The sequence below is a fragment of the Panthera tigris genome, chromosome D2 (genome assembly GCF_018350195.1).
Source record: "Panthera tigris isolate Pti1 chromosome D2, P.tigris_Pti1_mat1.1, whole genome shotgun sequence".
In the NCBI taxonomy this organism is placed as follows: Eukaryota; Metazoa; Chordata; class Mammalia; order Carnivora; family Felidae; genus Panthera; species Panthera tigris.
Window position 1 is genome coordinate 63,692,490 of NC_056670.1, and position 21,837 is coordinate 63,714,326.

Genomic DNA, 21,837 nt, shown 5'->3' on the forward strand with positions numbered 1-21,837 from the left:
CAGCTGTTGTTGAAGTATTTCTAGATTGACTGGAACCAGGAGACATTGAATACACCCTATTTGTTCATAAGCATTAAAAATGGAGGCTTTTTGTTTAAAATCACCAGTGACAGTTCATCAAAATTTACCAGTGTGATATATGCGATGACAGATTTCTACCCTTTTAAATGTGTTTCCTTGAATTATACTTTATCCAGAGGCCATCCCAAACACTAAAAGTAGTTAGTGAATTTTTTAGTATATAATAAATACACTACAAAAAAAGTATTTGTTGTTATCATGTGTACCAGAAGAATGCTAATACTCTTTATTCCAGATGTTCGTTGAGGTGTATTTATTAAACTGTAATAGTCTCCTTTGACAATCTGGCACACAGACTAGCATTATACAGATGACAGGTTTTTCTGGCCACTGTGTTAGTGGGTAAATGAAATCCCAAGCTTGCTGGTATTGCATCAGCGTTTCAAATTATGATCTTTCCTTTAGGTATCTTAAATTCATATTGAATATGTATTTTATAATTATTTGAATGAACTTTTTTTCCCATTAGAATTTTGGTGAATGCTTTGCTCAAAACATTCAAGGGCTGTTAAATTCACATTTAACCTATTTCTGCCAAACGCATCTTGCTTCATACCAGAATTTCTCAGACAAAATTAAAGCCCTCTGTGTTCTAGTTTGGTTCACTAGGTGTTCTGAGGAAGACTGCACATTCAAAGGCATATAAGCTTTTCTCTACAAAATATTCAGATAGAATAAATCAGAATTCTATAACCTAAAGAAATATAAAAACACATCTAGTTCAGAGCTTTTCAAATCATGTCCAGTGGAATTCTGCTGTTTTTGTAAAGTAGCTACGATGCAAAGCCAACTTCTCAAGGAATGCAGAACCAAACTCTGGAAAGAACCCGAATCTCAAAGGATGTCATGGAACTTGTTCTAGGACAGCTTATCTCTGTATTTCTTGTCCATTTTGAGTTGCTTCTTCCGTGACCCATCAAAAGCATGCTAATTGATATTCCCTCTAAATCTATATTGTCCAATATAGTAGCCCCACCTCCTGAATGTGAATATGATGTCGTGACCAAAGCTGAATATACACTTGAAACTAGGCCTCAAGAGGAACACTTCTCCTTGATATTTAGCAGTGCAAATGCACACACACATCAGAGATTCAACTTCTTTATTCCATGCTTTCAACAAGTGATTAACTCAGCCTTTAAAGGGAAAGAGATTCTGAGTTCTGAACCTTAATATAAGGACTGTCAAATTAAAAGAAAATTAAACTGAAGCAATGTGAAGTGTTCTCCATTCATCAAGCTGGTGTAAGAATCGGTTATTCGTGCTTTTAACTTGCATCCTGGTGTCAATGTTGTGTTGGGTTTTCTTTGTGCTTTCTTTTTCTAGAGAAAAATATTTTCCTTAATATTAAGGAAAATAACTCCTAAGAAAACACAAGGTAGGGCAGCTCCAATGTAAATCACTCATTAGTTCAACATCAAGGACACATGTATCCCCTCTCTTTTCCCTTAACCATTTTCAGTTTGTTGGCTTGTTCTTGAGGGTCATCAAATGGCTTCCATATATATGTAGCTTTTAGACACCAAGATTTCCAACAGAGTAAGACAAGGTCTTTGTGTCTGTTATTACAAATAGAGCTTACTTTCCAAGAAGGATCTACCTTGCCTGCTATTGGCCAGAATTCTATCATGCACCTATTTCCAAACACAGGGAGAGGAGAAGGAGATTCCTGGGACTGGCTTAGTATGATGTAGAACCATGCTTAGAAGAGTGAATTACTAAGAAAAAGTATTGTTTTATTAGAATCTATTGGAGAAGCAACTGGCAATAGCTTCATGTCCATTGAGGTATGGAAGGGTAAAGCTGGTTACTTTGCTTTTACTAAATAGCCCAGAATTCATGTTTGATTGCAAACTTCAGCAAAACAAACAAAAAATAAGACAAAACACACACACACACACACACACACACACACACACACACACACCCCGCACAAAACACCAGAAAAAGTTTACTAATTTTTTAAATCTTTCAGAATAACTACTTGACTAGCAGAAGATAAGGCCAATCTAAAGAAGGGGAGGCAGTAAATTCATTTTAGATATGGCAGGGTTGTAGTCCGTATTTTCTTAATGCTTCTAGGAGTCAAATCTCAATAAAGATGCCAAACACCCAGAACCACTCTAAGAAAGAGGCAGCAGGCAGAAGCTTACCTGTGATTCAAGGGGCTCTGAAAGTCTTCTCCAAAGCAAACACGGTTCCCCAAATCCTGATCATCAGGGACTCCAGATTCTTGAAAAAAATGCAAATATGGTCTCTTTAAAATAAGTAGTAGCAGGTTGAGAATTAAACCTCACCCTTTACCTCTATTTACATTTTAATGTGCCCTGCTCCTAAATAACTTTTCAACATAATTTTTAATGTAATACTAAAGTACAAGGAAGAAAATGTAGTTTCCATAAATATCATGGAACCATCTAAGGAATGCTTGCTGTATTGGGATTTATTAGTTCCTCAACAATGTACAGTTTTTATAATGATGAAAAATGAAAGCACAAATCTATCATCCCAGATAGATAATGACCACCATCATACCTACATATTGTGTGGATACCTAATACTCTTGGTTTTATGGTTATTCCTAAGGCTGCCATCAGCCAAGGGATTCTGGGAAAAATCAAGCATGCAAAAATACACTTTTCCCCTTTCTGGAATTTTCCTCATGTATAAGAGAGGCAAGAACCTAATGATCTGTTACATAACAGGAGCCCTCTCCTAGCCTTCCCCTCCATTCAATTTGACTTCTGAATTACTAGAAACAATTTATTGAAAGAATTTGTGAGTTAAAAGAGAAATTGTGGGAGGACTAAACTTTTTTTTTTTTTTTTTGGAAATTCAAGAGTAGTTTTTTTTGCTTTGTTTTGTTTTTAAATATCTAGGTGGTCTTTAGTGGATCATGAGCAAACTGCGTAGAGTTGACAAATCCTTTTGGAGTTCAATCTGAAGTCCATTTTTTCAAAGAGCTCAAAGTCCTGTCTGAGGAGAAGAGTTTTAGCTAGACCAAAAGAATCCTCAAATTCTGCTATTAATCATTCTCCAGGCACAACTCAGACTAGCTCATAACAGCACATTTTTTAATTTCAAATTTAATTAACATCCTAAGTATTATTGATTTTCCTACTGTTTGCTAAACCAGATCTTTTTTTTTTTTTTTTTTTTTATTTTGCTTTCCCAACAGATTCTTAGGGCAGAAGGCAACTCTGAGGCACTTAGCCCATTTCTCAAGTCTATTGAACTTCACTCTATTCCTAAATCCCCACTAAAAGTGAATTTTCCAGCTAAATCTCCACATCACTGAGTCTTGTAACTGCTACAACCTTATCAATTAGATAAAACCAGAGTCCCTTTTATTTTGGAAACAGACCCACCAAAATCCATTGCCAGATGTCAGATAAATGCTACCCAACCGTTTTAATTAAATCAGCCAAATGAATTAGTTCCGTGGGTGTCCAATGGATCTGGTCACACGATAGGAAAGTGATCCACTGTGATATTCCTGTGTTGATGTACAGAACAACTCCCCTCAGTTTAAGGTCCCAGAGGGATTATTATTAACTCTCAAACGCAGGCACCCCAGCTCAGTCAGTTAAGCATCTGACTTCAGCTCACATCATGACCTCCGAGTTTCTGGGTTTGAGCCCTACTTTGGGCTCTGTGCTGACAGCTCAGAGCCTGGAGCCTGCCTTGGATTCTGCGTCTCCTTCTCTCTCTGTCCCCTCAGTTTAAGGTCCCAGAGGGATTATTATTAACTCTCAAACGCAGGCACCCCAGCTCAGTCAGTTAAGCATCTGACTTCAGCTCACATCATGACCTCCGAGTTTCTGGGTTTGAGCCCTACTTTGGGCTCTGTGCTGACAGCTCAGAGCCTGGAGCCTGCCTTGGATTCTGCGTCTCCTTCTCTCTCTGTCCCTCTCTCCTCACACTCTCTCTCTCAAAATAAACATTCACATTTTTTTAATTGGTCTTCCCAAGGTCATGGAAATAATTCAGAATAGTGAAGGTAAAGAAATTATGAAAATTGTCTTCAGCAAGGCTTCTTTAGTTGACTTTCTATGAGCCCCAAGAGACCACGGTCACTGTGCACGTGTACTATGAACAGAGAGAGCAGTAACTTTTACAGAGTTCTTTACAGTTTTACCAAGTACTTCCATGCCCAGTGCATTATCGGACTCTCACAATAACCTGCGAAGTAAATGGTTTTATGCTTCCCAATTTACAGGTAAGTAACCTTGACTCAGCGAAAAGAAATACTTTACTCAAGCTTTAATGCTCGTACCTTGAAAGCAGGGTTGAAGATTTTGCCATTGCAGCACATTTAGAACATCAAAGATGATCCCTGAACCTCATTGTGATGGCAAAGACTGTGTACAGCCCTTTCCGTAGTCTGGGTGCCATTATTTCTCCGATGACTTCTCTGTCTCTTGTTTGCCAACCGGTTATGCAACTGAGAGAGAGGGCATTTTTCAACACTGTCTCACCATCAAATAATGCAGACTAGGTCTCTAGTTTCCAGTATGTTTGTCTCTCAGTAGGGTTTTTCTTTTTTTTCCCTTTCCATGTAATTACAATACAGTTTTTATTTGAAGTTTTAACAGAGTATTAGAGGGGGCCCCTGGGTGGCTCATCATCTCATCATTAGTGGGATCAAAGTCCTCATCGGGCTCTGTGCTGACAGTGCAGAGCCTACTTGGGATTCCCTCTCTCCTTCTCTCTCTGCCCCTCCCCCTTGCTCCACTCTTGCTCTCAAAATAAAGCTATTAAAAAAAAAAAAAAGAGTATTAGATTTCTTTACTACTGTGTTCTCCAGTTTATTACAAGTATACGGAAAAACTACATGTTTTCATATATTTGCAGTTAATTGTTTTAATGAAATAACTGCTTGTTCTTATCAGTTTTCATTTTTTACATCTTATTTTACATCTTTTATTCTATTGTTTAACAACAAAATTAAACCTGCTTGTTATAAAATAAATCCATGCCCATTTTAGATGAAAAATACTGAAAACAGGAAAGGAAAGCAAATTTTAATCCCACCATTCTGAAAAAGGTCATTTTGAGAAGTATTTTGGTACATCATGATATAAAAAGTTTTCCACTTTGTTTTTATGTGTGTTTGTGGGATATTTCTTTTTCCTTTTTAAAATTTCTTTCTACAAAATTGGAATTTTAGACCATATACCATTCTATCTTCCTGTTTACTCAATATTCTTGAGGTAATTTTCTCATACCATCTAAATGTGATTTCAATGACTTTATTCCAACAAATGGATACACAAGAACTTAATAGCTGGAATGAGTTCAACAGTGGTCCTCAAAAAAGATTCATTCATATCAGAAAACCTGAAATCTGAGAATATTACCTTATTCAGAAAAGGGGTCTTTTTGCAGATGTTACTAAGTTTAGGAGATCTTGAGAGTAGGGCATCATCCTCGATTACCTAGTTGGGCCCTAAATCCAATGACAAGTGTCCTTAGAAGGTCAGTATAGAGGGGCACCTGGGTGGTTCAGTTGATTGAGCGTCAGACTTCAGTTCGGGTCGTGATCTCATGGTTCATGAGTTCGAGCCGCGCCTCAGGCTCTGTGCTGACAGCTCACGGAGCCTGGAGCCTGCTTAGGAATCTGTGACTCCCCCTTTCTCTCCGTCCCCTCCCTAGCCCATGCTCTGTGTCTGTCTCTCAAAAAATAAATAAACGTTAATTTTTTTTTTTTTTAAAGAAGGTCAGTATAGAGAAAGGAGGCACCATGACCATGAAGGCAGAGACTGAAATGATGCAAGCACAATTCAAGGATTTCCATCAGCCACCAGAAGATAGAAGATGCAAAAACCAAATTCTCCCCCTAGAGCCTTGGCAACACTTTAACTTCACTCTCCTAGCCTACAATTTGAGAGATTTCTGTTTTTGTAAGCCACCAGGTTTGTGGTATTTTGTTCAAGTATGAACTCAACAAAAACAATGGCCAACGTAATATTTTTAAGTGTTGACATTAGTTTCAATTTGGAACATTATAAATAACACTATAGTTTGTGTTCATCTGATTTTGCACTAGATACGTAATTACTAGGTGAAAGGATATGAACAGGTCAAAAATCAATTCCAGCAAAGTTGTACTCACAACAAATAGCATTTCCAAAAGCAATAGAGGATGGTAACTATTTTGCTGTAACCTTGCCTATAATGTAATTTTGCATGTTTGAGGACAAATACTTTGATATTTTAATTTGAAATACTCCAATTATTGGCATATTTGCATCTATTTTCATCAGCTTATGAGCTCTATCTCTTCTTTGATTTATTGTTATTCAAAATTATCTTCTTTTGGGTTGTGTATAAAAAAAGTCTATGTATTAATATACTAATACTTTGTCTTGTAAATATTGCCAATTTCATTTTACTGATATTCTCTTTTGTCTTTCAATTTTATCTTAATTTATGCAAGAAAACCTTTTTTTTTCCTTTTGAAGGATTCAGTATTATGTTATTTTCCCTTTTTAGACATGGATACAGATGCATATTTCACACTTTTATGATCATGTCTTGCTATCAGAGATACCTTGATTCAAAAAATAAAATTGCATAATATCCCACCAATACGTTAATGGGCTGAAATTATACATTTCTGTGATAAGTTTTGGTTTAGTCTGAAAAAGGGAGGGAGTTTACAGGCACCTGGGAGCTGTATGGCAAACTGATTAACAGCATGGTGTTATTCAGCTATTTTTAGCTGGCTGAACTCAGTCTTTGAGCCCTGTGAAGCAAAGAACTGCAGGTACCAGCTTCAAGACAGGATTCATGTTTTGAGGCATGCCAACACAAGTGTGACAGCCTCTGGAAAAGAGATAGTCTCCATTTTCTCTATGGAACCTCACAGCCTCTGACACTGTGAGCCAATAGCTTAGGCCATCAGGAGGCAGTCCTGGGGGCAGGTGTGTTGGGGTCTCACAGGAGAAAGCAGAAAGAGTGGCACTGCTGCATCATGTTCCAGAGGCTTCTTGGTCATCAGGCATCATTTGAGGGGGAGGGGTACCTACATAGGAGAAGAATAAAACTGGATTCTCCATGGCATGTGCAACTAACCAAAGGGCCTGTGAACACATATCCACTCAGGTTTGGGCAAGGCTTTTTAGGAGCTGAAAGTCCTATGGGGACCAGGGGGCGAGGGGGGGCGGATGGGAAGCACCAAGAGCCAGCCAAGTTTGAGTTGGTTTCACCCAAACTGAACCCAATTAGTGAGTCGTAGGGAAATTTAACCAGTATGAACATCATTCCTCCATGGAGCCCTCTCAGACCCCAATGAAGTGGCAAGAACAAGAGTTTCTCCTATATTGGCCAAGAGTCTCCAATGTTGACTAAATAAATGTTTATTGAATTGCTAAGATCTCTCACTCTCCCTGCCAAAAATAAGGGACTATAAAAGATCCAAGTATGGGAAGCTGAGGTCCTGCCATAAATATTTACACAAGTCAATATTATGTCAATGAATGGAATCTCTTGGGGGTGAGGTAGAGACAATATACAATACTAGAACAATTCTACAATAAAAAACATACAAGCTTAAATTAGACATATATGAATCTGGGCATTTTTCCCCTCTATAATCACTAGCCACATTTCTTCAATTTTTACTTTTATTCAGGAGCACATTTGATTTGAGGGTGGGTAGGTGGTACTTCTGCACTTTATACAATTTAGGAGAGGGGTTGTGTGCATTCTCATTGGTCAGGAGTAACCGAGTAACCTGACCAAATACAAATTAATAATCATTTCTATTTTTTTTTTCTTTTTAACATCAGAAATAATTGCCAAACACTAACCTGTGACATGACGAAAACAGGCCACTCTATTCTGAAAGTGTTCTCTCCAGGGAAAAGATCATGGCCTCCCTTTTTCTGGCAACTAAAAGGATATTTTTTTTTAAATTTTTTTTTAACGTTTATTTATTTTTGGGACAGAGAGAGACAGAGCATGAACGGGGGAGGGGCAGAGAGAGAGGGAGACACAGAATCGGAAGCAGGCTCCAGGCTCTGAGCCATCAGCCCAGAGCCTGATGCGGGGCTCGAACTCACGGACCACGAGATCATGACCTGAGCTGAAGTCGGATGCTTAACCGACTGAGCCACCCAGGCGCCCCAAAAGGATATTTTTTTAAGGAAACCTCTGTCCCATAGAAGCCAAGGAAAAGGAGAGTAAATTTTCTTTCCTTGCCATTTCCTGAATGATCTATGTATTTGAAGCCAAGAAATTTTTGTTTATTGGGGACTTTTAGTGGGCGTCAGTTAGGAGATTTTTGTAAATGAAAGACACAGTTAAAAACACAGTTATATGTGTGTGTACCACAATGTTGAGATCATCATGTGCTTACCGGAGATCTTTTTCCCATCTGTTAGAGCAAATTGGTTTCTGGTCAACTTCTAATGCTTGCAAAGACGGGAATAAACTAATTTTTCTGCACTTTACATCACCAATCATTTCCTTCTTAAATTCTCTCTACCTCTTTGGCACTGGATTTTCCTTCTCTCTTTTCTAGGACTCTGGCTGCTCTTTCTCAGTTTCCATCACTAGACTCTGTTTGTATCTCTCCTCACAAGATGTAGCCATTTTTCAAAGTTTTGCTCTCAGCCTCTCCTTGTGTTCCCTCCCCATCCTCTCTCCAGTTGCTCACTGGTCTTATGTGCCCCCAAACTTTGGCATTTGTCTCATGGAGGATAGCTTCAGGGTCTCTAGCCCAGATTATATCCCAACTGCCTGTGGGGTAGCTTCTCTCCGAAACTGTCCACACAAACTTTAACCTTCTTCATGTGCATTTCACTCCGTGTTTCAGGTACAGCACTACTTTCTTTCCAACCACTGGTGCTTGAAATCACAGTGAATTCTGATCCTCCCCACTTCCCTCAGTTTCCAGCCCATGACTCAGCGTCAAAAATCTTTTACATTTGGCCCTGGTGGGCTTTCCTACCTATCCCTCTTGCTGTATTTACTACTAAAAGAATTACAGGGGCACCTGGGTGGCTCAGTCATTTAAGTGTCTGACTCTTGATTTTGGCTCAGGTCATGATCTCACATGATCATGGGATGAAGCCCGCATGAGGCTCTGTGCTCAGTACGGAGCCTGCTTGGGATTCACCTCCCCTCTCTCTCTGCCCCTCTCTTCCCATGCTCATGCTATCTCTCTGTCTCTAAATAAACTTAAAAATTTACATCTTATTAAAATTACCATGACAATTAATAACCTGTCAACTGGAACTTGTATCTTCTCCTGAACAAAATGGGCTGATGTTCTGTAAAATTCTACATTTTTACACAGTATACAAAGGAAGTTGTTGCCCAATAAGCCCTGTATAATGTATAAAAATGTGGAATTCTGATTTTTTGACAGCTCTACACAAGAACCTTCCATTGCTCTCTATCACCTCCATCCCGGCATATAAAGCTTTCCAGTCTCAAGCTCTAATCTATCTGTCCAGGCTTATGTCTCTATACTCTCTTAACTATTGCCTCAATTTTATTCAGATAAGACTAATTTTCATATATATCCCCTGTGGTAGAGTTCTAAAGAAGTCCCCTACCTCCCACCTCAGACTTCTGTCCTCTGGTTACTCAATGAAACACTAATCTAGGTACATCTGAAAAACTTTGCAGGTGGAAATTACCAACTGGTAATTACTAATCAGCTGATTTGAAAATAGGGAGACTATCCCACATTATCCAGTTGGTTACAGTGTCATTATATGACCCCTTAAAAGCAGAATGGGGAAGCCAAAGAGTCTGCTGGAGAGGGAGGAGGAGAAGACAAACTCTACCCCCCCCCCCCACCACTGACCAACCACCCCAGCAGGAGGGAGTTCGCATGCAGTCAGAGAGGAAGCAAGCAGCTGATCAGTCCCCAGCTGACAGCCAGCAAGGATGTGAGGACCTCAGTCCTACAACTACAAGGAATTGGGTCTGGCCAATAAAATGAGCGAGCCTAGTAGTGGATATATGTCCAGAGCCTCCAGAAAAGAACACAGCTCTGCTTCCCTTGCTATAGCCTTGGGAGACTCCAAGCAGAGAGCCTAGCTAAATGAGGTTGCACCCAGACTTCTGGCCTACACCACTAGATGATAGATGGGTATCGTTTGAAACCACTAACTCTGGGGTAAAGTGTTATAGCAGCAATGGAAATCAAATACATCATCCCATGCAAATACTGCTTTCTTTCTCAATGAATTCTGCCTTCCAAACTGAAATATTGTTTTGTGCCCTGGCCTCAGCCCTTCCACAGTGATGTTATTGGCTAGAAATGCCTGGGGGCACTCACCTAGGCCCAAGGAGAACCCTCACACATATTTCCCCTTGTTGTGGCCGGACCAGCCCTTGTGCTGTTTATTATGATTGCAAGACTCACCTCAGCCACAACCATCAAATAAATTAGGGAAAAAGAAAAAAAAAAAAAAAAAAAAACAAGTCTTACTACTCACCAGTCCTGGAGAGTACATCGTAGGCTGGGGTCACACAGCAAGGTTGCCATGCACACAGGCCTGGCATTCTGCTTTTATGGGGGGCGGGAGGGGGGGTCCTCAGGGTTTCTTCTCAGGGTGCACTCTGTATTGGTGAATGTAAAACATATGAGTGGGAAGGGAAAACAAGCAATCAAATGGTCAGTTACTAAGTCAACCAGAGAGCTCTCAAACAAAGACACTTCGGGATGGGCAGCCTGGTTGTTTTTCTAGGCCAGTATCTGGCAAAGTGTTTATGGAGGACAGCTGTTTTCGAAGTGGATGCCTCATCAAAGCAATCAAAAACTTCATGTCAGACACTTGGGTTACCAAAAAAAAAGCAACTTTTAGGTATTGTCAGATACTTTCTCCTTGCTTCCCTTTTCTCCCCACAATCTGATCAAATCTTATCCTTCCTTTAAGAGTATGCTATCATTTTCATGAAATCTTTGTAAACATAAGGCCTCTTACCTCTCCTGTGAACCTTCTTCCCCACAATACTTTATACTTTTTTCAAGACACTTATCCTACTTATTGAATAGTATAGTCATTTGATAGTATAGATATTTAAATCAGCCATTATTTCCCCTCTAGATTAAAATTCTTGTGAGGGCCACCTTAATTTCTATTTTCTGTTTTTCTCAGTGTGCTTTTGCTGTGTAGCCAAAACTCCAATATCTTAGTAGCTTATACAAAACATGTATTCTCCTTCTCTCAATCAGGTTAAAAATAAATTAGCTGAGCTCCAAAGAGCTCTGCTGGTGAGTTGTGCTTTTGCATAATGGGGTCCAGCTGTTCTAGTGTTGGGTGTGGATCTGCTCCATGGATTTTCTTCCTCAGGTCTGGGCAGAGGGGGAAATATTTCAGCAACGTGCTTTATGTGGCAGACCTAAAGACACAAGAGCGAGTCCAACTAGACCAGCACATGCCAAGCTTCTGCTCCCATCACATCCATTAACAACTTATCTGCCAAAGGAAGTCACATGGCCACGACCAAGGTGAAAGGAAGTATACAACCCCACTGCATACCAGGTCTGAGTGTAGATGTAGAATTCTATCATAGGAAAGTGAAAAATGAGGACCTTCCATTCAATTTACCTAGGTATTCCTCACAATGATATCCTTATTCTTCCCCCATGCAACATAAACAAAATGTTTAGCACATAACCTTTTGTATGTTAGATGGTCAGGAAGGAATTGATTTAATCTCTCCTGCTGAACCCACTTCTTTCCTCCATAGTTCCCTTCCTGATCACTCAAAACATGCATTCTCTTCACCATCCATAGTCATGCACTTGCCTATGTTGAATTTAAGCATTCAGTTAATTCATGATCTTTTAAAATGTTTATTTATTTTTTTTAGAGAGAGAGCTCAAGCAGGGGAGGGGCAGAGAGAGAGGGAGACACAGAATCCGAGGCAGGTTCCTGGCTCTGAGCTGCCAGCACAGAGCCTGATGCGAGGCTTGAACCCATGAATTGTGAGATCATGACCTGAGCTGAAGTTGGATGTTTAACCCACTGAGCCACTCAGGCGCCCCAGTTAATTCACGACTTAAAAAAATTATTTCCAGAATATATGCTTTACCTTCCCAGAGAAGTGGTGAACTCCTACAAGACAACTCTGCTTCATTTACTTATTGTAAGGTTCTCGCACAGTGTCTAGCCAGGGGCTGAATGAAGTGGATACCCAATACATTTCTGATGGCTGCTATTTCACACTAAAAATGATGGCTCTTCTTCTTTGGGAATTTTCAGAATGTGTTCCCTGCCTTACTATACAGAAAACATCAATGGTGTTCATCTCATTACAAACCTGAGTGTCAGTTTTAGCTGTATTTTATTTAAAGGTGAATAATGATATATAAAAGCTTTCACAGACCCTTGAGAAGCTGATGTGTGACATTTCCTGCCAATCAGAGCTGGTTCTGTCAGGGTAACTGACACCGCTATGGAAATTCCCCCCGATAGAGAGCACACCTGTACTGTTGGAGAATTACAGGAATTCTTCCTTGTAACAAGCTATTGGTGATAATCTAATGCTATTTGATTGTTGGGCACTGGTGTTGGTTGTCGAGGGAATGCAAAGGAGCAAGGCAGGAAGCACAGGGGTTGGAAGAGTGTGGCTGCTGCATTTGATTACATTCTACAGAATGGACGTGAGAGCAGGAAAAGCTCTTCAACACTCCCTTTATGCTGCAAGGTAATATCATCTCCTGGCTTCATTATTATTCACAGATATGCCTCTGACAGGTTAATAAACCATCGCAAAAGGCTCTGGCACTGTAATCCACGCTATTAGGAAGAACCATGACATTAGAAGTTAAGCTGAACATGTTTCTTAAAGACCCCCAGCTATTTTGTCCCACAGCAGGTGACTGAGTCAGGCTCTGGCTCCGTCACAAGATCAGCTGACACCAGAAATATCAGCACAGAAATCACTTTGGCAGAATGTATATGAAAATGAGTGGCTCTCCATAAACCAGAAGAGCAGAATCACATGGGTGTAATGCTTTCAGCAATACATCAAGGTCGCATGTTTAAACTGACTTAAGTAGACTATAATATGATAACATTATGTAGGCTTGCAGCTACTGTGGAATCAGAGAGAGAGAGAGAGAGATTTAATGAGTGGCTGCCTGCCCACTAACTTCAAAGCTTCAACTAGACAGAAACTCTGTAAGTATCCTTATATTTGGGGAGATTCTGGAAATCGTCCTACAAACTGCACAGGAGTTTATGCCACAAACATTCGCATTGAAGTCATGGTGTTACAAAGACTTTGGGCGAGTCAGTTAATCTCTCTGAGCCTCCGCTGTCTCATCCATAAAATGAAAAACAGTCTTACCTGTGCCCTCTACCTCCTAATATTGTTGTGAAGGTTGCATGATGTCATTTTTTAAACATGTTTATTTTTGATAGAGAGAGCATGAGCAGGGGAGGGGGCAGAGAGAGAGAGACAGAGAGAGAGACAGAGAGGCAGAGAGAGAGAGAGAGACAGGCAGAGAGAGAGAGGGAATCGAAAGCAGGCTCTGCACTGACAGCAGAGAGCCTGACATGGGGCTCCATCTCACAAATCATGAGATCATGACCTGGGCCGAAGTCAGGCACCTAACTGTCATATGTCATATTTTGAAAGGATTCTGTAAACTAAAAATAATCATGTATAAAGACCAATGGTGAAAAGTTGTCATTTATAAGAGAGGCAACTAGAATTCAGAGAAACTGACTTTTCCAAAGCAAATAATTTTTGGTATCTTTGCATACTTATGGGATAAAAAATAATAGTAATAATAAATAGCTAGCACTTAGTGGAAATCGACTATGTGACAGACACTCTTAAGCATACTATGATATATTAACATATTTAATCTTCTCAGAAACAAAGTATGAATTAGCTACTGTTATTATTCCCAATTTTCCAGGTGCAGAATCTCAGAGATTTTAAGTAACTTGTCTAAAGTTATACAATTAGCAGATGATGGGGTCAGTATTTGAACCAAAAAGTTTAGGTTCAAAGTCTCTTTTTGCAGAATGAATTACAGTAATATTGTTTTTACAGATATGCAAGATCTGCTTTAATTAATTGGTAAGAGTTTACTGAGTCTCTGTTATGAATGTTAGAATAGTGCTTTCTACTTTCCAGAAGTCCTATTTGGTGGTGATGAGTTTGTTTTGTTTTGTTTTGTTTTGTTTTGTTTTGTTTGGCTTTCCTCATGGCTCTGTCAATCAGTTTGCTAAGTATTATATCTGAGCAATAAACAAACTGATTGATCAATCAGCTGAATGTGAGCTAATTCATACGGTCTGTGAATCAGCCACATGGAACCCTGACTTCTCATGCCAAAAGCACCTTAGAAATGAAAGACATTTCAGTCCTAACATGGAATTAACTACCAGGCTCAACTACGTTACAGCTCTAGTAGCTTCCCTAGATTAAAAATGTGTATGAGGGGAGCCTGGGTGGCTCAGTCAGTTGGGCGTCTGACTTCGGCTCAGGTCATGATCTCGCGGTCCGTGGGTTCAAGCCCCATGTTGGGCTCTGTGCGGACAGCTCAGACCCTGGAGCCTGCTTCATATTCTGTGTCTCCTTCTCTCTCTGCCCCTCCTCCACTTGCACTCTGTCTTCCTCTCTCTCGAAAGTAAATAAACATTAAAAACAATTTTTTTTAAATGTGTATGGATTTCTATCCAAGTCTTAGTGACTACCCGACCCTGCTAAAACAGCATTTAATCCTTTTTATTTATTTTTTTTAAGTTTATTTCTTTTGAGAGACACAGTGCATGCATGAGTGGGAGAGGTTCAGAGAGGGAGGGAGAGAGAGAAGCCAGAGTAGGCTCCATGTTGTCAGCGCAGAGCCAGATGTGGGGCTCGATCTCATGAACCACAACATCACGACCTGAGCCAAAATCAAGAGTCGGATGCTTAACCAACTGAGCCACCGGGCCACCCCAATTTAGTCCTTTTTAAATGAAATACCTCTCCCGGTCTCCTTCTCACTCTGTCTCTGTCTCCCTGTCTCTCTCTCACACACACATAGGGAATGTCTTGAAGTGTCTTGCTTTTTGACTAAAAGAATTAGGCTTAATCTTAGAGACCAAACTCTCGCTTAGTTATTAAATATTTGAAATGTAACATGCTTTTTGGTGGGAGGAAAGTTCTCATAATTTAGCTCATGCCTGTACACTGCCAAAACAAATGAGAGAAGACATAAGGCTAGAGAGAAATAGTTCTGCAGAGTTGCTTATAAAGCTGAAGATTGCCGGGAAGGGTTAGAAGACATTGAATCTCTTCTCTAGACACATGGATTAGGTCAGTTACAAAAAGTCAGCTGCACCTTAATGACTTCCCCTACTACTACATCACATCCTGAGCTCCTGAAATATGTGTTAGATAAGTATAGAGAGAGAATTATGTTATATAACTATAACTGTTAATATTTTATTTCTGTTTGACAAAGAATGAAAAAATATATATCAAAGTGACATCAAGTGGTTACTTTGCAGATTAGCCATACGAATTACTGGCATAGAGCTGCATTTCCATGTATATGCAAATCTGTAATTTTCTCATATATTTTGTTTTTGTGGAAATTCTAAGTGTGCTAAGCTTTCTAGGTAAGTATAATACCTATAGTAGTAAATCACCGTTGTCTGGGTAAAGACCTACCCAACATTTCTCTCCTGTTTTGGACCAGGATCAGAGATTTTATCTGAGGAATCACCTTTCTTCCAGTATATATGCTGTTGGTAGGACGTCCAGTCAGGCATGCCCTTTTGTTGTTTTGTTTTGTTTTTAATATAAAATTTATTGTCAAATTGGTTTCCAAATACAACACCCACTGCTCATTCCAACAGGTGCCCTCCTGAATGCACATCTCCCACTTTCCCCTTCCTCCCACCCTCCATCAACCCTCAGTTTAGTCTCAGTTTTTAAGAGTCTCTTATGGTTTGGCATGCCCTTTTGTGACTTGAGTCAGACAAGACTGACTCTCTGTCCCTGGAATTTATCTCTTGAGGGGAATAATATAAGGGCAAGACATGGATGGAGCTCATCAGTCCCAACTCTGGAGATCTAAATCAACTTTCCATGAAATCTGGTTACTTCTACCTAGTTTGTCCTTTCTATGATCTATTTATTCAGTTAAGTCTTTGAACTGCTCCATATCTTCTGTTGGCTTTGTCTACAAGTTTTTGTCAAATCAAAAAAAAAAATAATTAAAAACTAAAAATCTGGACTTAGGAGAGACTTCATTCAAAAGGACTAGTGTAAGGCATTGGAGATAGTGAAGGGACTGTTACAATAAGGAGAATGCTCAGACCATAAGATATGCAAGTGTTTCCAAATATTGGGCAACAAAGTTTTCTTTTAAAGAGAGGAGTAAACAAGTTTAGAAAGAATCAACAGGGGCTCCTTGGTGGCTTAGTTGGTTAAGCAGCCGACTTCGACTCAGGTCATGATCTCACGGTTTATGGGTTCAAACTCCGTGTCGGGCTCTGTGCTGACAGCTCAGAGCCTGAAGCCTGCTTTGGATTCTGTGGCTCCCTCTCTCTCTGCCCCTCCCCTACTTGCGCTCTGTCTCTCTCTCTCTTTCTCAAAAATTAAACAAACATTTAAAAAAAAGAAAAAGAATCAGGCATAGGAAAGTGGAGGGAAAGGCTGGGTTGATGGATAGCAGGTTAGAGAATGTTTTACCCTGAGAGCAGCCTATTCTCTGAGGACTGTAAAGGAGATGTTGTCTGCAGCTCAAGCTGAGGATAGGTCAAAGTTCAGGGACTTGGAGAAGAAAGCAAGTTAACCAAATTTGACAAATGAGCATTTTGTTCCAGTTGATCAGTGGCGACAAACATTTCAGCTGATCGTTCAGGAGGGAAAAAGAATAGGAATTTGGAGTGTCTGTGTCTGGTCTTATAAGTAAACAAGAGGGACATCCATGGGTCTATTTAAGTCCTATGGGGAGGAGTCATTCTTTAACCTGGTTCCCAGAACATAAAAGGGTTGGAGGATTTCCTAAAATTCACTGTTTTTCAGAATCTCAGAATGCCCAAGAAGTTCAATATTGTTAGTTTCCATTGCCTACCAAAAAAAAAAAAAAAAAAAAAGAATACAAATAACACACTACCTAAATCCCCAGATTATTCAATCTACAGTTGCCATTAATCTAGTTCAGGAAGGAAGGAAGGGAGAAAGGAAGGAAGGGAGAAGGAAAGAAGACAAGCATGCTAACTTTAACCACATGAGGCAAACTGGAGAGAGTGACTCCCCCCTCCCCAGAGCTCATATAAGAAAAATGTGTACTCCTCACAATCTGCAAAAATATGCCAACCTGCAAGGCAAACAGAGACCCAGCTTACTACTCTACATGTTTTATCCAGCCGGGGACACCATTGGGCACATTCTGACCATTCTCTGTAGTACATCTCAGAAGTAGCTGCCAGAAGTCTGCCTTATGCACTCATTCTGGTGTAAGAACAACACACATAATGTAATGAACTTCCCCAAATGGCTCATCCTCCAAAATAAGAAAAGAAAGGACATGAGGTATGAGATACACTGATAATAAAAAGAGCTTTACTCTTGAGTTCATTTTCTAGTCTCTGCTCCCAAGCCTTGCATGGAAGCCACCGTAAATTTTTCAGTATCATTCCAAATAGGATTGTATGCTAAGATAATCCTTTAGAAAACCTGAGGAGCCCATTGCATGACAATCCATAACCACTCTAGAAACAAAACAAAGAACAAATTAACACACCTTCTGTCTTGAAATAGAGCATACCACAGTGCAGTATCTTCTTGAAAAAGATAGGAATATGAAAATCTCATCCTCACTGCTATGACCATCATTGTAGATGTCCTAACTATGGAAATTGATCAGCAACAGGAAAACTTGGTAAGAATATTCAAAGAACCCTGTAACATCAATATGTTTCTTTAAGAAAGGGAAAATAATCATACTTGGCTTGAAATACCTATAAATTTCTCATTAAGATCTCAAAAGTACATTATATATTCCCATTTGTCTCTGAGGACATGACTCAATTGTTCCTGGCTTCTAACTGTTCATCATCTCCTTATGGCTATTTTAACCTCTTTATGCCTATTTTATGGAGTCCCATCATGAACAACAATCTGCTTCTCTTAATAGCACCTCCTTCATGGAGCACATCATTTCCATTTATCTGCTCTTGGACTGTGTGTTAAATCCAACTAAATCAATTTTAACAAGCCCCTTCTTCAATTGTGAAGAAGCAATTAGCACCCAGTGATGTCACCCAAATTCCGGTAATTGTGAAGCAAATGTCTTCCATCTTTTCTCACAGGTTTTAAAATTCTGACAACTTGGCATTACTGATCCATTTGCAAATGGGATTTAATTTGTCTCTTAAAAAAAAGTCCCATTTTCCCTAAGAAGTGTGAGTTACATAAGAAAAAGAAAATATCCTGACACCCAGTGAAATATCTAGGAAATATCTTGGCTTTTATGACACTCTAGGCTCAGAGGCATTCTTTGTATTAAAGATGGGGACCGATTCTAAGAGAATATAGTATCTGATGGGCAGCTCTTCTCTCTCCTTTCGTTCGTGCCTACCCTGATCTGTGTTGCCTAAGTGAAGAATCTTCGCTACTCTCTTTACAGTTTTCTGGTTCCTTAATCCCGGTCTCATTACATTATGCTAATCCTCATCTTGCTGAATTTGTTGCCTATTAGACCACATGCTGAAATAATCAAAACCCTTCAGTGCTTCAGTGTCATGGTCTTTTTATCTTCCCTTTTACTGAACCCTTCCAATATAATTTTAGGCTGCAATCTTTCCGGTGACTGGAAGTCTCCCTTCTCATCCCAGCATCTCCTGTATCAAATGTCATGGCAATGACAGTGAGCTTTTTGAAGATGTGATGCCTTTGATTATTTAAGAGTGACCTTGTTCACAAAGTTCCCATTATTTCGAAGAGCAGTTAAATTTGGTTTCAAGTTGTCTCAACTCCACCTCTAGAGAAAATGGCCCAGGGTATAAAAGCACATTCCTTGCTTGCACCCACTTTCATTGGAAGCTTCCAATTTTTAAATCATAGAAATATAACCATGACTTTCTATTTGGAGGAGGAAAATCCATGCTTTCTTTTATTTGAAAAACAATAGAAACGGTACTTTTTAACGTGTTGGCCCTTAGAAGGGAAGTACAAAACATGCATTACACTCTTGAAGACTATTCGATATTGAACACTTAATGCCAGGTAAGCCTGGAAAATGGAGTGAAGGGTAAAGGAACACAAAGGTGAGTTCACACTGTCCCCCTTTGCTGGCACTAATACTCCAGTAGGAAGACAGAGAGAGAATGAGAGAGAGAACTTTAGAAATGACAGAGATTTCTTGAAAAACCTTAAGTGTTTAGAGATTCTTTGGGTGAAGCAATGAAGGGCCAGCACAGCTAGCTTGTGAATAGCCTCCTGAGAAAGGTTAGTCTGCATGCTTTCTGCACCTCTGAACTGTAAAAGATCTTCTCTCTGTATTACGTCTATTTGTTCACTTATCCTCAAGCCATCTGAAATTCCACTCATTCAATATGCTTTGGAATTAAATAATTTTTGAATATAAGTGCATAGGGAGTGTTGTCACTCTAGCAGCAGTTCTGAAGTTAGTGTAAATTAGGCTTTTTGTTTGTTTGTTTTTTACTTTCCCTTTACAAATAGGTTAGACCAGAAGTACTGTGGAGATAGAACATGAGAGGGATATATACTCCTGGTGCCTAAAGTACCTTGAGGTGGAAACTAGGCAAGGGTTTAGAGATATAAAAGGCTGGGGTGATAAATAGAAGGAGAAAGAGCTAGAGAGACACAGAATGCTTCCAGAAAAACTCTTCTTACTCAATTTTCCTGGGGTGAGCCATCTACTCTGGAATTGGAGAGACGTTGCGTTCCCTTCTTTTTATAATTTCTGCCTTTGTGTGCTTTATGTTTATTTGCTTTCTATTTCTTTCTCCATGTCCAACTCATCCTCTCCTCTCTCTTCTTCTCCTGCCTTGATTCTTTGGTTCAGAGATTCACAAACCAAGCCAGTGTCATGTGTATTCAATTGCATTATAAGTTAAATCAGTTTGGGGTCCTGGCTTGACATAAAAACAAACAAACAAACAAACAAACAAAAACATAAGTCTGAAGGAAAACTATTAAGAATTTTCAATAGCCAATTCACAACCACATTTTGGAACAAAAACAGTGTGGAAATTGGGTCCTGAATTCTTTTGTACTCTAAGACACAGACCATTCATCTGATTATACCAATCCTGATGGAATAGTTTTTGCAAACATAGCTGACCCTTGATGGCATGGTCCTGGCTAGTGCCTCAGACCCACAACAAACATGCTAGAAAAAATTTTGAAATATAAGAAATCAAACACATTTTTTCCTCCCCAAAATTACCATGGCTTTGACCGTTTCTGTTGACTATAATCATCAGATGTAATCACATTGGTATAACTGTATCATAACTACTTCCCTGTTTTTGTTTCATTGAATTTGTTTGGAATCACTCCAAAATGCTTTCTATTCTTGATCACTTCATTGAAACCACAAAAGAACATTCTCGAGGCTTAAATGCTTTGCCCTGAGATTTTATGCATGAATGTTATGATCCCATAGGTTGGCCAGAGATGAAAGAAATAGACTTTACCCCTATAAAGAAGCTAATTCAGTGAAACAGAATTTTCCTCTCTGAACATAACATTTCTATGAGTTGTTGGTTACTTCAAGGGTGTGTGGCTATTTTTGACTTTGTCACATGACATCAGTTAAATAATACACATAATACACAAAATACACATAATACACATAATTCTCTGTGAATATGTGTATTCACAGAGAAATACACATAAATCCATGATTCCATTTGGGTCATTTGACTCTTCTGACTCCCATCATAAATTGGCATTAAGTGAAACAGTAGACAAAAGATGGTATTGCTCAGGAAGAGGGATTAGAGCACAAGAGAATGATAAAACAATATCTGTAGTTTATTCAATGTGGTAAATATTAATTGTGAATTAAAATAAAAGGAAAATAAATTTACCACCATTTAAGAACAAAGTCAGCCCTCAAAGAGCTGGCAGATGATCAAGCTTGGATTTATAGGTCTCAGTATCATCTTGTTAATTCTTCTAGGTCCTTCTTGATGCCCTCTCACCTACTCATTTACGTATGCACGATTCATCCCACCCACAAGATGCTTTTGGAAGCACTACTTAGAGGGCAGCATGAATTTACACAAACCAATGAGCCAAGAGAATACAGAATTCACTTTTAGCCTTAGCTACAGAGGTCTATTTATCTCTAATCTCTGGCAGTCTGATTACTAGACTTCCCTGCAGACTGACCCCATAAAGCTGAACCAAAGCTCAATTCCTCAAATGCCAAAAGAGCCTTTCCCGTTTAGAGTTCTACCACTGGACTACTCTTCAAACTTCACTCCTACTTAGGCAGGTCAGTTTATTCATTAAAAAAAATATATTTTAATGTTTATTTATTTTTGAGAGAGAGACAGAGACAGAGAGACAGAGACAAAGAATGAGTGGGGGAGGAGCAGATGGAAAGGGAGACACAGAATCTGAAGCAGGCTCGAGGCTCTGAGCTGTCAGCACAGAGCCCAACACAGGGCTTGAACCCATGAACCACGAGATTGTGACCTGAGCCAAAGTCGGACGCTTAACTGACTGAGCTGCCCAGGCACCCCTCGGCAGGTCAGTTTGAATGCCCCTTCCTGGACTAATTTAGATCCTATGGACTAA

The 21,837-nt window shown here is 39.5% G+C and overlaps 1 long non-coding RNA gene across 1 annotated transcript; it reads right to left on the minus strand.

Annotated features, from left to right (window-relative positions):
- Positions 1–1,331: 1,331 nt before the first annotated feature.
- LOC122232096 lies at positions 1,332–4,511 on the minus strand. The gene is made up of 3 exons (XR_006209450.1): positions 4,358–4,511; positions 2,235–2,313; positions 1,332–1,403 (listed from the first exon to the last, which is right to left on the minus strand). It is a non-coding gene; the product is annotated as an uncharacterized LOC122232096 (long non-coding RNA).
- Positions 4,512–21,837: the final 17,326 nt, after the last annotated feature.